Source organism: Dermacentor andersoni, chromosome 6, assembly GCF_023375885.2.
Source record: "Dermacentor andersoni chromosome 6, qqDerAnde1_hic_scaffold, whole genome shotgun sequence".
NCBI classification, from domain to species: Eukaryota; Metazoa; Arthropoda; class Arachnida; order Ixodida; family Ixodidae; genus Dermacentor; species Dermacentor andersoni.
Genome location: NC_092819.1, coordinates 80330616 through 80346238, shown reverse-complemented (window position 1 = coordinate 80346238; position 15623 = coordinate 80330616). Strand labels below are relative to the sequence as shown.

Sequence of the window (15623 nt, the reverse complement as noted above, 5' to 3'; positions counted from 1 at the left end):
AGAGTTGCTCATCCAGAAGAACGTGAGGACACCCCTGGCGCAGAACATCACGGTGTATATAGACACTACTCAGTACCGAAACCCACGGAGATCAAGATCCTAGGGCTGTATATACCGCAGGGGCGACAGAACACCACCACTATGAAGAAGCTTACAACATCCACCGAGCAAATCCTTCGGATGATACATCGTATCAGAAATAAGCACCATGGCATGAAGGGAAGGGACACCATCCGCTTAGTGCAAGCTTTCGTGATCTCTCGGATAATGTATGGGATGGCATTCCTTAACCTCTCCAGGTCGGAAATTGAAAAGTTGGAGACACTGAACAGGAAAGCTTACAAGATGACACTGGGGCTACCAAACTCCACGCCAACAGCAAAACTCATGGCTTTAGGAGTACATAATACCCTCAAAGAGATATGGGAAGCAGAATGCCTCTCATAACTCAGTAGGCTCGCACTCACAAAACCAGGTAGAGATCTGCTCGAAAAGGTCCATATTAATCTGCCCTATACGATAGACCAAAGGGAAGAGGCACCACGTGATCTGAGGAGACGCATAAACAAGTACCCCTTTCCGCGGAACATGCATCCCACATATAACATCGAAAGGAGAAAAGCAAGGGGGGAAGCCCTGCAGCAGAAATGGGACGAGCAACCTAACACCCTTTACGTGGACGCCGCAGGACCAAAGAATGGAGTGATGACTATTGTGGTCTCAACGCCTTGAGGATCAATGGTGAACTGCGCCTCGATGAAAACATCCAACCCCACTCACGCAGAGCAAGCAGCTATTGCATTAGCTATAGCATCTAACTCCAACGCCGATTTGCTCACTGATTCCCAGAACGCCTTTCACAACTTCAATAATGGATTAATTCACAGGTCAGGGTTGTCATTGCGGATTAAGCATCCAGCCAGCCAAGTCTCAGTCATCTGGTTTCCCGGTCACCTGGAACTACCACTAGAAAACGAAGCCGCTCACAGGCATGCCTAAGCTCTTCTATACCGGGCGTCTCACCCTGATGACCTTGAAGGGTGCTGCGACCTAACTGCTTTAGCAGTTTATGCTGACAATCTCGCACCATACAGAACAGCCAGGAAGGAGTACCCAATACCACATAAATCGCTCAATAAGTTAGAAGAGAGCACCCTTAGGTGACAACAAACCAATACATACCCAACGCCAGCTAAGCTACACCACTGGTACCCTACACTATACTACCCGCAATGCCCACACTGTGGAGAGGTAGCTAACCTCTACCACATGGTGTGGGCATGCCAATTTAATCCCATAGTCGACCCCATTCCAAATCCCTCAGAAGAGCAGTGGGAGGCTATTCTGCTCAGCGATGATCCTGACCGTCAGCACTGGCTGGTGGGGAGGGCCAGCACAGCAGCAATAGCCAGTGGATTACCAGACTAGGCGGCCCACCCACGAGTTCTACGAATATTATGCAAATAAAGATGTTTTCAATCAATCAATCAATCAATCAATCAATCAATCAATCAATCAATCAATCAATCAATCAATCAATCAATCAATCAATCAATCAATCAATCAATCAATCAATCAATCAATCAATCAATCAATCAATCAATTCCACAAACACGAGTGCCTGTAGTAGATATGTATTAATATGATCAATACAGCCTAATCACTCTACTGAAGGCTTGCATGCTTCTTGTAAAGAATCGTAGGGAATGTTAGCGAACGGAAGTTACTATGAAGTTGTCTACGACTGTTACACATGAAAACCACAAACGACAAATACAATAAGAAATATGAACCAAGCCGTTAGGATTTATCTGCGGAATTGATGCAGGTGGTGGCTATGCAGACGACTCGGCTCCAGGGCAGGCGCGGCTGCTGCGTGGAGGCACCAATTTCTGAGGGAACACGTGCGATATCTAATTACTACTCAATAATTTCCGGCCACTGAATAAGGATACCTCGTCTTTCAACAGTCTATCAACATTTATTGGCAAATGAGGCACAGTCGTTTACATTTGTTCCATCTCATCATGTTTGCATTTCTTAAAACTGTGTGCGGTGCCGTAGTGTTACACATAGCTCCTTGAATGAACAAATCTATGTGCACGCATCTGGAAACGTGCTCTCTACTTGTTTCATTCATGACATTTCCACGGTGAGTCAGACACCATCGCCTTTGGGTTGTTTCTCAGACACAAGCTTGCCAATTGTCCGGTCGTCGATTGCGGAACGGAAATGCACTACGAAAGTTTTGTACATAAGCCACCTTCCTTTGCCTTTTGGACGTTCTTCTTTTCTTTGCCAAGCAAACTTCGCGCAGACTGTCACGCATAGGTTTATTGAAGAGCGGCCCCATACCCCAGTGGCGGATGCCTAGTGACCCAAGTTGGCGTCAGAGAAGTTCGTTGAAGAGCGGCACAGACACAGTGGTATGCACCCGTTGACAGAAATTGGCGTGAAAGAACTTTAAGTGTCAAATATGCAGCGACACAAATGGGCATGATTGTTGATTTTACGCTCAGTTCCCTCAGCACAACAGCCTGATGCTCTATCCATTAGATTATGGGCTAAATCAGTTAGATAACCAAATAAATACACAGATCGGCAAAAACAGTTAGATACCCAGGTAGCAAGAAAGACAGCGAGGCCGACACCGTGAAGTACGTGAAGCGCCATCAGAATGCTACTCGCATTTAAATGAAGGGAGCAAGCTCACAAGGGTGGAGGAAGTTACAATAGCGAGGATGCCCGGCAGGGGTAGCCCTCACTCCTACTATAATCCGCAAGTGGAAGAGCTTCATCAAAAAGGACGCCACCGGCCTAAACAGTACGAGCCTGGTGCAAGACGCCGATGTGTACTACAACCTGCTATAGACTTGCTCACGGCCACGACATATTCGGGAGCCTTTACGCAGAGGGCCTGACCACAGCAGGGACTGGCATGCTGACTTCATCACGAGTAGTTAAGGTGCCTCTCATTAACATGAATGAACTTCCTGCATGATCTGGGGTTGCATTCATTTACATAAGACTTTATTGCGATTATCCTACTTAGGTTACTTCACGCACTTACCGGTATCTACATATGCCCGGGTCTAGCTATTCTTCTTTAATGCCAACTTCGGTCACAGGGTATGTGAATGAATGAAAGAAAATTATTAGAGGACCAGCGAGGACGCGAACTCGTCGCGCGCCAGGCTAGTCCCACGTCGGGACCGGCAGGTCTAGCCCACCGGCCCGGTCGCGGGCACGCCGGACAGCCAGGATTTGCTTGTCTGGAGCGGGGCTACGCAGAAGTGAGTCCCACTCCTCCTTGATGAAATTGGGGTATCTCGACCCGCACTCCCAGAGCATGTGTGCTGGAATGGAGGTCTGCCCGCAGGACGGGCGGGCATCGTCGCGATATCGTCATCATCATCAGCCTGGTTACGCCCACTGCAGGGCAAAGGCCCCTCCCATACTTCTCCAACTACCCCGGTCATGCGCTAATTGTGGCCACGTTGTCCCTGCAAACTTCCTGATCTCATCGGCCCACCTAACTTTGTGCCGCACCCTGCTACGCTTCCCTTCCTTTGGAATCCACTCCGTAACGCTTAATGACCATCGGTTATCTTCCCTCCTCATTAGATGCCCTGCCCATGCCCATTTCTTTTTCTTGATTTCCACTAAGATGTCATTAACTCGCGTTTGTTCCCTCACCCACTCTGCTCTCTTCTTATTCCTTAACGTTACACCTATCATTCTTCTTTTCATAGCTCGTTGCGTCGTCCTCAATTTCAGCAGAACCCTTTTCGTAAGCCTCCAGGTTTCTGCCCCGTAGGTGAGTACTGGGACGACACAGGTTTTTTTTACACTTTTCTCTTGAGGGATAATGGCAACCTGCTGTTCATGATCTGAGTGTGTCTGCCAAACGCAACCCAGCCCATTCTTATTCTGATTATTTCAGTTTCAGGATCCGGGGTAAACATCGGGGTAAACTTCGTGTAGAACGGCCTGATACGGATATGTGCCGGTGGGTCCCTGCGTATGTGCCATTGGCTATGCTCCGCTCTCTCATGAACCTCCTTGGTGCCCACTTAGGTCACTGGTTATAAGACTGTTACCCAAGGACATGCTGCCTGGGAGACACGACAAGAGACGGTCTGCCAGAGCCAAGGCCTTTCAAAAAAGGCAACAAATCAACCAGCACACCGCTTATGTCGATGCAGCAAAGCAAAATCACCAAACTTACGTAGTGAGCGTCGTGACCGGAGAGGGAAGTATCCTCAACGCCGCGACCATAAAAACAGCGTCCACCGTGGAAGCGGAAGAGACTGCCACAGCGTTGGCCATCATGAATCCCTCCGTGCAAACTATCATAAGCGACTCCAAAAGGGCAATAGTCAACTTTTCGAGAGGCAGCATAGGCGTCTGTGCAGCGCGAGTCATACGGGACTTTACAAATGAAAATACTGTTGAACTCGTATGGGTCCCAGCCCATTCGGGGAATCAAGGGAGTGGGGAGGCGCACTGGGTAGCCCGAGGTCTAATCAACCTGGAGGTGTGCCCCTCAGACTCGGATCCCATGGATGAGGCACCGACGAAATAACAAACTATTACAAGCAAAAAAGGCGAATCTACCCGCCTCCAAACGCAAGCGTCACGCGAGCGCAAGCCTCGATCCTGCGTCGACTACAAACTAAATCGTTCCCCAGCCCACATTGGCTAGCCATAATTACCAACGGGCAATAACCCCCCCCCCCCCCCCCCCCCAATATGTCAAAACTGCACAAACCAAACATTGGCTACCCAAAATCACATTCTTTGGGGGTGCGAGGGCTTACCCCCTCCCAGGTCGCTCCTGCCAGCTCCCTCACAACAGACGTGGGAGGAGCTGCTCAGAACGCCGGATGAAAAAGTACAAAAAGCCCTCGTTGCCTGGGCCGAAGGGGTCGCTCCTCGTGAGGGGCCTGAGCAGAGTCACAGTGAAGTTGTTACCACCACCTCCACTGGATATTTGGCACTGGGTATGTGCCGTTCAGCAAATATCCGTCATAAGATATAAAACATATCATCACAAAATATGCAGCCATCATAAGATAGATAAGAGGTAATCGCATTAACCTCGCCAATCAACTCCAGCAAGTGCATGTGCTATCAATCTTATTTACTGGGCCATAAGGCAGGCCTACCTAGAAATCAAACAAAATTAAAATCTCGCGCCATGGACACTTCATTTACTTTCTTTTTACCGTTTTCGTATCTTCGTTGTTCGGATTTGCCAGTTCGTTGTTTCTTTTCTCAATTTCTATTTTGCTGTCACTTCTGTTATACTCTGGCAGTTTGACTCTCTAAAGTAACAATTGTAGCGGACGAATTTTTAGTGGCGTTACAATAACAAAGTACGGTCGCAGTTTGTAAAAAGTACTTTCCTCCGATACAGCTTATTTCTGATAATTTGTCCCTTGGCGTGTCAAATTTTCGTGATAGCGGCATCGTGGTTTCGCGCGAGGCAGTGAAGGACAGTGAAAATAATGAAAAATTGCAAGAATAGTTAAAGAATATGCCTGGCAAACTTTATAACTCCAAGAGCAAGTGAATGCTCCTACACGAGTTCTAAGGTAACGAAACGAATTTATTTATTTATTTATTTACTTATATATTTATTTATTTGTTATTGTAATATTTCTTTATTCTCTGAAGGAAGCAGATGCGCTTTCTTTTTGAGCGTGTCCCTTAAAGATCACATAAACGCTTGAATAGTCATTCATTTCGAGAATGCTCTCAAATGCATGGATGTACACAGAACAATTACTGATATTAAAGGTGGAATTGGCCTTTAAAAAGCTTGATGTTCTTACTTCATGAAAGCATGCGTTGATCATTACGTTACTGATCTTTTTGTTCATAAGTGCGTGACTACAGGCCTATTGTGAAAGATCTTTTGAAGCGGGATAACTGACTCGCACAAAAAGATTTTCCCACTTTGTGTGCGTCAACTATTGCGCTCCAAAAATATATTTAAGATGGATATTGGCCAACAAACCCGTTTCGCCAGCTTGCTCCATGTCTGTCATTGCTTTTCATGATTTCAGCAAATGCAGTAAGTCAGATGAGTTTTTCATACCCTTTTCGTTTAACGCGAAAAACGCTAATTTTCTAGCTTAGCGCGGTACTGTTCTTCTTGTGGAGCATTTTACATCCAGCCGGGCCATCTTCGGTGGCGCCATAATCACTGGTGAGCTTTGCAGAATAGCTGAACGGGCGTTCAATGTATAACGGCAATCCGTAGTTCAAAGTAAATGCTTATTTGTTCACTCTCACATTACCTACATTTTATTGGCTTTGAAATGCAAGACAACAAAGCCCACAACACTCACGGCAGTAGGCTGTCGGACGCACGCCGGACAAAGAACTTGCGCCTTGTCGTGATGAGTGTTATTTAAATAAATTACGAAGTTTTACGTGCCAAAACCATGATCTGGTTATGAGGCACGCTGTAGTGGGGGCTCCGGAATAATTTGGACCACCTGGGCTTCTTTAACGTGCACCTAAATCGGGTCTTCTTGCATTTCGCCCCATCGAAATGAGGCCCCTTCTAAATGACCTAATCGGTCGAGATTCGATCCCGTGACATCGTGCTTACCTGCCCAACACCAAAGCCACTAAGCAACTACGGCGAGTCGTGATAAGTGTTAGGAACGTGAAGAAGGTTAGGCATGTGAAGCTTTGAGCGAGTAAAATGTAGTGCTTCCACAGGTGAAAGAGAATTGGTTGAGGGGAACTTTTAACATCATGAAATGCCAGTGATCCGTAATTCGGAAGCACTTGGGGCTTACGGCAATAGCGAATCATACTAATCGTATAGTCAATCTAAATGCAATGCTTCAAAGACCGATGTGCGTGCTTCGTTCAAAGCGTAGTCTCTAAAATTTCGATAAACACCACTGTACTTGTGTTTTATGGAACCAATCGAACGACAATTTCGTCACGTGTGGCAATTGACAGTACGGACATTTCGTTTGGTTCCTATTAATTTGCAGGGCGCGGATACATGGTTGCGCAATGAAGGCTCTGTCTTGTATTACAGTGGTGTTCTTTAGCCGAACACACCTCTTTCACGTGAGCTGTGCTTTTTGCTTGTCTCTGCAAATAATACTTTTTATAATAACCTTTTCGGTGGATTATGAAGATTGGGAACATAAAACGATTGAATTTCTATAATTCGCTTTCACCCAAAGTGCACCACCAGTCTGATACTATAACTGGCCTAAGAGTGCCGAAAAGCAAATCCTTTTTTAATTAAAACAACCGCATTAAAGAATTGCAATCTAGGTGCACAGAAAGTTTCATATTTTAATGTTTCTGTGGCAACGCTTCTCGAATAAAAGAAATCATTGATAAGAATAAAGCATTGTAAAATTTCTTCAGGATCTCCACTTGCTCGGCATAAGCAAATCCCACATTATGTTGTACTGCAGGCCGGCGCCGCTGCATTTCTTTCTGCACTTGGTGTCATCGTGCTACGATGGCTGAAACGTGTGCTTTTGGTATGCCGACCTGAGCGCCATGCTGCGCCATATTTTCCCAGAAGTTTCACACGATTACCGCTTGACAGAGTTGCAACCTTTGACATGAAAAGTCTTTCATTTCAGTCAGAATAGGGGTCGCTTGATAACACTACGCTTAATGAAAAGTAACAAAAGCTTCCGATGCTAATATCACTTGTATTTTTGTCGCCGTACTGCCCATGCGCACAACTTTGGTATCGTTGTGCGGAGGAAACAAGCCATTACTCGACTATGCCTGTGTCACGTGAGCAGAGGGTGCAGTCGTCGCGCTACGCCCACCACCACGGCGGGTCGGTAACGAGAATAATAATAAAAAAAATGAAAACTACGAATGAAGGAAGCATGACCGTTGGATTAAATTATGTAAGCTTGAGGTGTAACACGCACCAACTTACAGGAGGCTGTCATTCATTCAACTTCTTTACCAGTATGACTTAGGGTCTGCTGCTGCACGGCTAAGAGCATTCGTTACCAGGCATACTTCTAAATATCATTGCTAATGCAAGGTATTTCTTGTAAAAGGATAAAAACATCCGGCGGGATAGCACTGCCTAAGAATATATAGTTTGTAGTGCACAGCAAGCACTTAGCTAGGAGCTTTGCCCGTGAACTGCTACCCATTCAACCTTGAAATCTTAGAACTCAATTTATGAAATATTTTGACTATGCGAAAATAATTTGTTGTTCTGCATATCGAAAGATTGTTTTGTATTCATTGAAACAACTTTCGAACTTTAGGCATTGAGTCACTTGTCACCAAAATCAAGGTGCTGTTTCGGTATTGGCAGAGCCAGTGGTTTCTACTAAACGTGGAATTTCTGTGGAGTACGGAAGCGGTGTTCAGTAGCACAACTGTTGATATCCTACGGCTGCCATATATCGTATACTGATATCATGTGGCTGTTTATATGTATGGCTTCCCCTTCTTCTCTCGTTTATTCATAGCTAGGGTTTCACACCTGGCTGCCTTGATGACATAAGGCAGCATGTGAGGGTTTATTTGCCACGTGCTTACTCACCTAAGATCACGTGTTGCGTGACGCCTTCGAGAAAAGAAGGATGTTCCACATCCGCCCACCATGGCTCTGAGTGGCTCTGACTAACACTCCTAGGGTTAGATATAGTAGACACGAATACCCAAGTTAGTAGACGGATTGATAGCCTTCGCCGTAGCTGAATTGGTAGTGCAATGCACGCCTATATAATTCGAAGGTTGCGGGTTCGGCTCCCACCGGCAGCACGTTACCTTTTCGTTCACTTTCATTTTCCTTTTATTGGCATTATTGCCTGTTGGCTTTATGAGGTCATGATTACACACACACACACACACACACACACACACACACACGCGCACGCATCCATTCCCTCTCTACCTCTGCTACGCAATCAGCTTCCCATACTTGACACACATACATTTTCCCACTTTGATACTCCTAATGCTAACGAATAAATAAATAAATAAATAAATAAATAAATAAATAAATAAATAAATAAATAAATAAATAAATAAAAAATAAATAAATAAATCATCTATATAAATTTCGAAAGGAGGCGCCAAACTCTATAGCCGGGGGCTTTCCGGAAAATTAAAATTATCACTCCCTTTATCGAGCACCGACGGCCCGCACTCGGTCGTCGGTGGTACTCCTTCCAGACTCAGGTCCTAGATATCTAACACCAGTGGGCACACTGCTGTGTCGACTTGAACTGGAAGTTTTAGACATGGCTAAATTTCTGCATTGCGTTCAGCTCGCGGATGAGTGCCCACGCAAGGTGGAGGATGTCGATCACTAATTTCGAAGACAAAATTTTTAAACAGAAGCTTCGTCATCCTCACGTTACCTATATTCTTTTGACGTGTTATACCAAAGACTTGAAAAATTATAGACCGATCAGCTTACTGTCCGTTGCCTACAAAGTATTTACTAAGGTAATAGCAAATAGAATCAGGAACACCTTAGACTTCTGTCAACCAAAGGACCAGGCAGGATTCCGTAAAGGCTATTCAACAATAGACCATATTCACACTATCAATCAAGTGATAGAGAAATGTGCAGAATATAACCAACCCTTATATATAGCTTTCATTGATTACGAGAAAGCGTTTGATTCAGTCGAAACCTCAGCAGTCATGGAGGCATTACGGAATCAGGGTGTAGATGAGCCATATGTAAAAATACTGGAAGATATCTATAGCGGCTCCACAGCCACCGTAGTCCTCCACAAAGAAAGCAACAAAATCCCCATAAAGAAAGGCGTCAGACAGGGAGATACGATATCTCCAATGCTATTCACAGCATGTTTACAGGAGGTATTCAGAGGCCTGGAGTGGGAAGAATTGGGGATAAAAGTTGATGGAGAATACCTTAGCAACTTGCGATTCGCTGATGATATTGCCTTGCTTAGTAACTCAGGAGACCAATTGCAATGCATGCTCACTGACCTGGAGAGGCAAAGCAGAAGGATGGGTCTGAAAATTAATCTGCAGACAACTAAAGTATTGTTTAACAGTCTCGGAAGAGAACAGCAGTTTACGATAGGTAGCGAAGCACTGGAAGTGGTAAGGGAATACATCTACTTAGGGCAGGTAGTGACCACGGATCCGGATCATGAGATTGAAATAACCAGAAGAATAAGAATGGGTTGGGGTGCGTTTGGCAGGCATTCTCAAATCATGAACAGCAGGTTGCCACTATCCCTCAAAAGGAAAGTGTACAACAGCTGTGTGTTACCAGTACTCACATATGGGGCAGAAACCTGGAGGCTTACGAAAAGGGTTCTGCTGAAATTGAGGACGACGCAACGAGCTATGGAAAGAAGAATGATGAGTGTAACGTTAAGGGATAAGAAAAGAGCAATTGGGTGAGGCAACAAACGCGGGTAAACGACATCTTAGTTGAAATCAAGAAAAAGAAATGGGCATGGGCCGGACATGTAATGAGGAGGGAAGATAACCGATGGTCACTAAGAGTTACGGACTGGATTCCAAGGGAAGGGAAGCGTAGCAGGGGGCGGCAGAAAGTTAGGTGGGCGAATGACATTAAGACGTTTGCAGGGACAACATGGCCACAATTAGTACATGACCGGGGTAGTTGGAGAAGTATGGGAGAGTCCTTTGCCCTGCAGTGGGCGTAACTAGGCTGATGATGATGATGACATGCGCTATAGCTCCTGCGTCCGTAAGGTAACAGGTGGCGGAAACACCCTGTTTCAACATGAGGACTTTGTTTTCGCTGCCAGAACCTATTATATTTACTGACTATATTGTTTGTCAATCTGTCGATGTCTCTTGTGTCGACGTGCCAATGTTCGACCCATTCTGGGGGATCGGCCGAGAATGGAGACACACCCAGTGGCACATATTGGATGACCAAATCAAAGAAAATCAGCTCAAGAAACTAAAGAAGCTCTGTGTGCTTTAGAGATGGGTATGATCGCCATTATACGTTCCTGTTCTGTGTAGGACTCTATCGCTTTGTTACGCAGGACAGAGGTGCGCTCACTGTCACTACTTTATTGGTCAGCATGTGGGGGTTATATCAACCCATCTGCCGTTTGCACCTATTTAGCACGGCATGTATACATATGGGATGAAGAGGGCGCTCGTCACGTGTTTGTGTGGCGTGAGACGATAAAAAATTCAATCGAATTACTAGCAATTAAACAGAGCCTGTATCTCACAAGGTAAGGACGACTGAAGAAGCATGGAAAAAAAATGAGCCCAAAGCATCACAGAGTTGAAGCGCGTCACACTCGGGAGCGAAGTTGAAGGTCGGAAAGGAGGAAAAAAATAATGTCAACAACGTAAACGACCCGAGCATGTAACCTCTCAAAACTGGAAGAAGCCTCACACTTTTTCGACGCGATGTTCTAAGGGCCGTGGGGAGCTTGCCGTCGCGTCGAGGCACCTGTGGCACAGTTCTTGCAACTTTGCAGTCGATGGCACACGGCTAATACCGTGTGCAGCGCTAGACCACGTTGTTAACAGCCTCACCGGCCGGCTGTACCTTGAGCTGACCTCGACCCACACCACATTTGGCGGTGTTTATTTGGCGGTGTTCAGCTCAGCGCGTGAATGGGCTTTAGGAAAAAAAAATTGAGTGCAAAGAGCGCTGACTTCCTACTGATCTTTATTTTCGAGAAGAGCAATATATAACAGAAGTGCCTGAAGAATAGGAAACTAACAATACTGTTACCAACTCTCCCAAGCTTCCACTCTTAGACCAATAGATGGAGCCCTCGGCCAGTGCCTCCGGTAGGCCTGGTACAGGAGGCGGGCCTCAGTAACTGCACCGGATGGCCGGCCATGGTCTCGTAGACCCGCGTCAAAAGATCTCTCTCTCTCCCCCCTCCCCCTTTCCGATCGCAGCTCAATCTTGCTTCCTCTTCCTTTTCTCTCGGCTCCCGAGCTCATGCGCGTCCATGCTGCCTGCCCTCGGCTCGACTTCCCTTCCTTGTTCTTTGTTCACGTATGTCCACACACGCGCACAAGTAAAAGAATAACAAAATAAAATGCTAAACCTCAGGTCCGTTGCTCAGAACATGTAACATCATATCGTACATATTGTTAGGTGCGGAGAGAGAGAAACGAAGGAACTAATTACTGTGTATTTACAAGAGCGGCCCAGTCAGAGCCCAAGATAGGAACCAGTTCGTGCCACGCCCAGATGCCCGTCTTCGTCTTCCTACGCGGCATGTCTCTTAAGCGCCTGTTGTATCGCAACAATATTTCTTAGAGACAGAGAGGGCGGGCTCTTTATTTATCCCTAAAGAGGCTGCCGTAGCGGAAAGCCATCATACTACTCGAGATTGATATAATGAAAAATGAAATCATATGTACAGTGCACGGCAGATGCGCAGCGTAAATAAACAAAAAAAAAACACTACTGAACTCTGCAAACTAATTTATCTTATTGACACTAGTGTCTCTGAGGAATGTTAGGGTTCCAGGGTAACTCGTTGCGCGAGTTACCCTGGAAGAGTTAATTCATGGGCCAAGTGCGTGTTGCAGCTCAAGAGATGAGAGCACACAAACCTCATAATGCATAACCTCACGAACTTTACGGCGTCTTCGATTTTGTTCAATTTCTTATATTTGCGTCACTCGTCTCTTAAGGCATTGGAGATGTACATATAGTTTGGCAATCCCGCAGAAATGACACATGTGACTGTTGCGCGAGGAGTGCGAATAGGGTACAGAAAAACACTAAATCACGACATAATATTTATGCTTCTGGCCTACAACGTTCTCGGGCCTTTGGGCAAGCGCTGTTGAGTTCTGGCCAGTGCATATAGATGTGTGTCGCCAATCACGGAATGCGTCACGTGAATTACGAGGAGGTCCCAACACTCCGCGGAACAGGTAAATCAAGATGTCTAAAGCGAGCATATACTTGTGAATACGCGTGGTGCTAAATGGCTTGGCACCAACTCCCTACGGTGTCTGAAGAGAACAGTGTGACGGGAAGCGTAAGGAGGAAAGACCCTATATTCTTCGCCGCTCACAATGTGCGTCCACAGCTTTGCGTGAAAATCTCAGCGCTTCACATTATCTCCAGTGAGATGGCACTCAAACAAACCCTCCCGTGATCAAAAACACGTAAAAAGCGCCGCCAGCTATGCTGACCAAATATTACTAAAGTATCCGAAACGCAGCACTTCATATTTCCATATATGTGTGGTACTTGTCTGCGCGCATTCCTCTCATCCCCATTGTTCTATCCAAAGACATGCATCACCTTTGTCCTTATGACATAACAGCGCCGACGTTAAACAGGTTTTCTCGAATCACATTAAGTTGCATAGCTGTGAACGATTCGCTTCGCTAAAGCTTCACTTCATATACGTTTCAATGGGTGTGTTCAATCTGCACATTTTTATTTCTTTCATCTCAAGTAGTCGGCTTGCTTTGTAAGCATAATAGTCTTAGGTGATTCCAAATGGAGGAGCGAAAACCTTAAGTTTGAAGTGATTGCATTCCCCCGATCCCTCCGAATATATTTCTTGTAATCTGAGTAATTCGCGAAAGCACTGTTTACTATTTATTTTACCTGCAGTAGATTGCATTTGTGCCTTCACTAGGAGCTGCCGGCATGTGTAACGTAGCTGAGCCTACCGCTCATTTGGGTGCACGTAAATAACAAACAAAAGAGGACAGCAAGAACCTAGTTTGAAATTTTCGTCACTTGAAGTTTGTATCCTCCTAGGCATTTCTTACGACATCGACTAGGGCTGAGGATTATTACGAGGAAGGCACCACACCTTACCGAAACTTGCGGGATGATTGCATGAAGGCAGGAAGACCGGTAAGAACAAAAAACTTATACTGAACAGGCATGCGCCCAATCCTCACGAAGGACTGGCTTTAGCATATGATGAGGCACTGCATTAGTTTCCCCCATGTATCCCAGATTCCTCAAACTGCGTAATCCACGAATCGATGTAGCACGGTAAAACCGAGGCTCTACGGCATGGGCATGGTTCCAGAAAATTAGGACTAGTCACACTAATATTACTAACTCTTCCATCTTTTATTACAAAAATCAATGAGTGAGTGATGGAACGTCGTTATTGAAAAGTGAGTGAACAAAAAGGAAATGAAAACTATAGAATCTGGCAATTAATTTTACCATGCCTTTGGGCCTAGGTATTGAATATTCCCATAAAGCTGCTTGCTTCTTATAAAACCAAAGAGGCCTCATCATTTAAGACCTTGTCGTTTGCCCAACGGAGACAGTCCCTGCAAGACTTGATGGCTCTGGGCGGTAAACGCTCGGCACTCCCACAAAATGAATCTGGTAGCGCGGCTCGTCGTCCGTTTCTGCGAAACTTTATAGCATAGCGGCCTGGGTGGCCGCTTGTTTATTCCCTGCAATGCCACCATGTGAGGGAACTAAGATGATCCGGATATCTTTGCCTTCAACTTTGATCAACTTTGCTCGTTGTTGTATTCTTGGTGTGAGAGGTGTCATCTCACAAACTTTTCCCAGTACATATAGAGCTACAGCATAATCCGTGTATAAGTTAATGGCGGAGATTTGCTCATTACTAATAAATTATAATGACCAGCGCAGTCCGTAATCAAGTGGCAGTAATTCCAGACTAAATGGATCCTTACGGAATGACCATTCGTTGCAAGCAAGCCCTGTAGCTCGTGTGCGCGCCATTGGCGCCAATGACTAACTTATTTTAGGCTGTAGTTGCAGAATGGCCAATTTTATTGTCCGTTGTATACCGCGATTGTGCTAGAGCCTTTTACTTCATGATAGTAGCTGTCGTTGAGCGTTACGCAAAGGCAAAAGTTATGTTGGATCATTTCTTGCGAAAGCCTATTTTTCTTGCTTAATTCTGCTGAAGGTACGCTGTTCTTTTACTAAACTGTTTGTTACATTTTTCTCATAATATGGACGATTTTGCTGAGCTTCTCGAGATCATAAGTCATAACTACGCACTCAAATTTGCCGTATCATGATGTGCAGAACGAATGTGAGTGAATGCGAATAGCTTGTCACGCATAAGGCACGAAAATCCATGCAGGAAACCCTCTTAGCCTCTGTGCAGTTGGCGCCATATTGTAGACGAAATTTGAAAGTCAGTAAAGCTGCCTGTTGAAGGCATAATGAGAAAAGGTACGCTGCATTCAGTCTTTCATCTAAGTCTAAATGTCTTTAAAGTTATTTTTTCTGACTTTTGAATGATTGCGGTCTTTGCCTCATTGATCTATCTACTATTTGTGCAAACGACACACTGCGGCAGAGTTTTGTGCTGTGCGCTTTAGTGAAAGCAGTGCCCTAACATCCTAATTCAGATGCCAAGCAATTTTTTAAAACATCAACAAATATCACATACTTTTCTGAGTGGTAAAGAGCTCGAAGAACTATTTTCGTGTTTCACAAGAGACCTTGCATCGTCATTATTGCTGCAGGTTGTCGTCTGCTACCTTTCATTCTTGCTATATTTCAGTGCAATACCCACATGGACTGCTGCGGCCGCTTATTTTGTGAAGATGATAACTGTGTAAACCCCTTCGATCCATGATCGAGCATGCCTGCAATTAAAGGCTGTCTTTGAAGAACA

General features: G+C 45.3%; 1 long non-coding RNA gene across 1 annotated transcript; it reads left to right on the top strand.

The window, feature by feature from the left end:
• Window positions 1-5971: 5971 nt before the first annotated feature.
• Window positions 5972-15623, top strand: LOC129383320 (uncharacterized). Its single transcript, XR_011895208.1, has 4 exons — window positions 5972-6079; window positions 7020-7098; window positions 13754-13852; window positions 15510-15623. It is a non-coding gene; the product is annotated as an uncharacterized lncRNA (long non-coding RNA).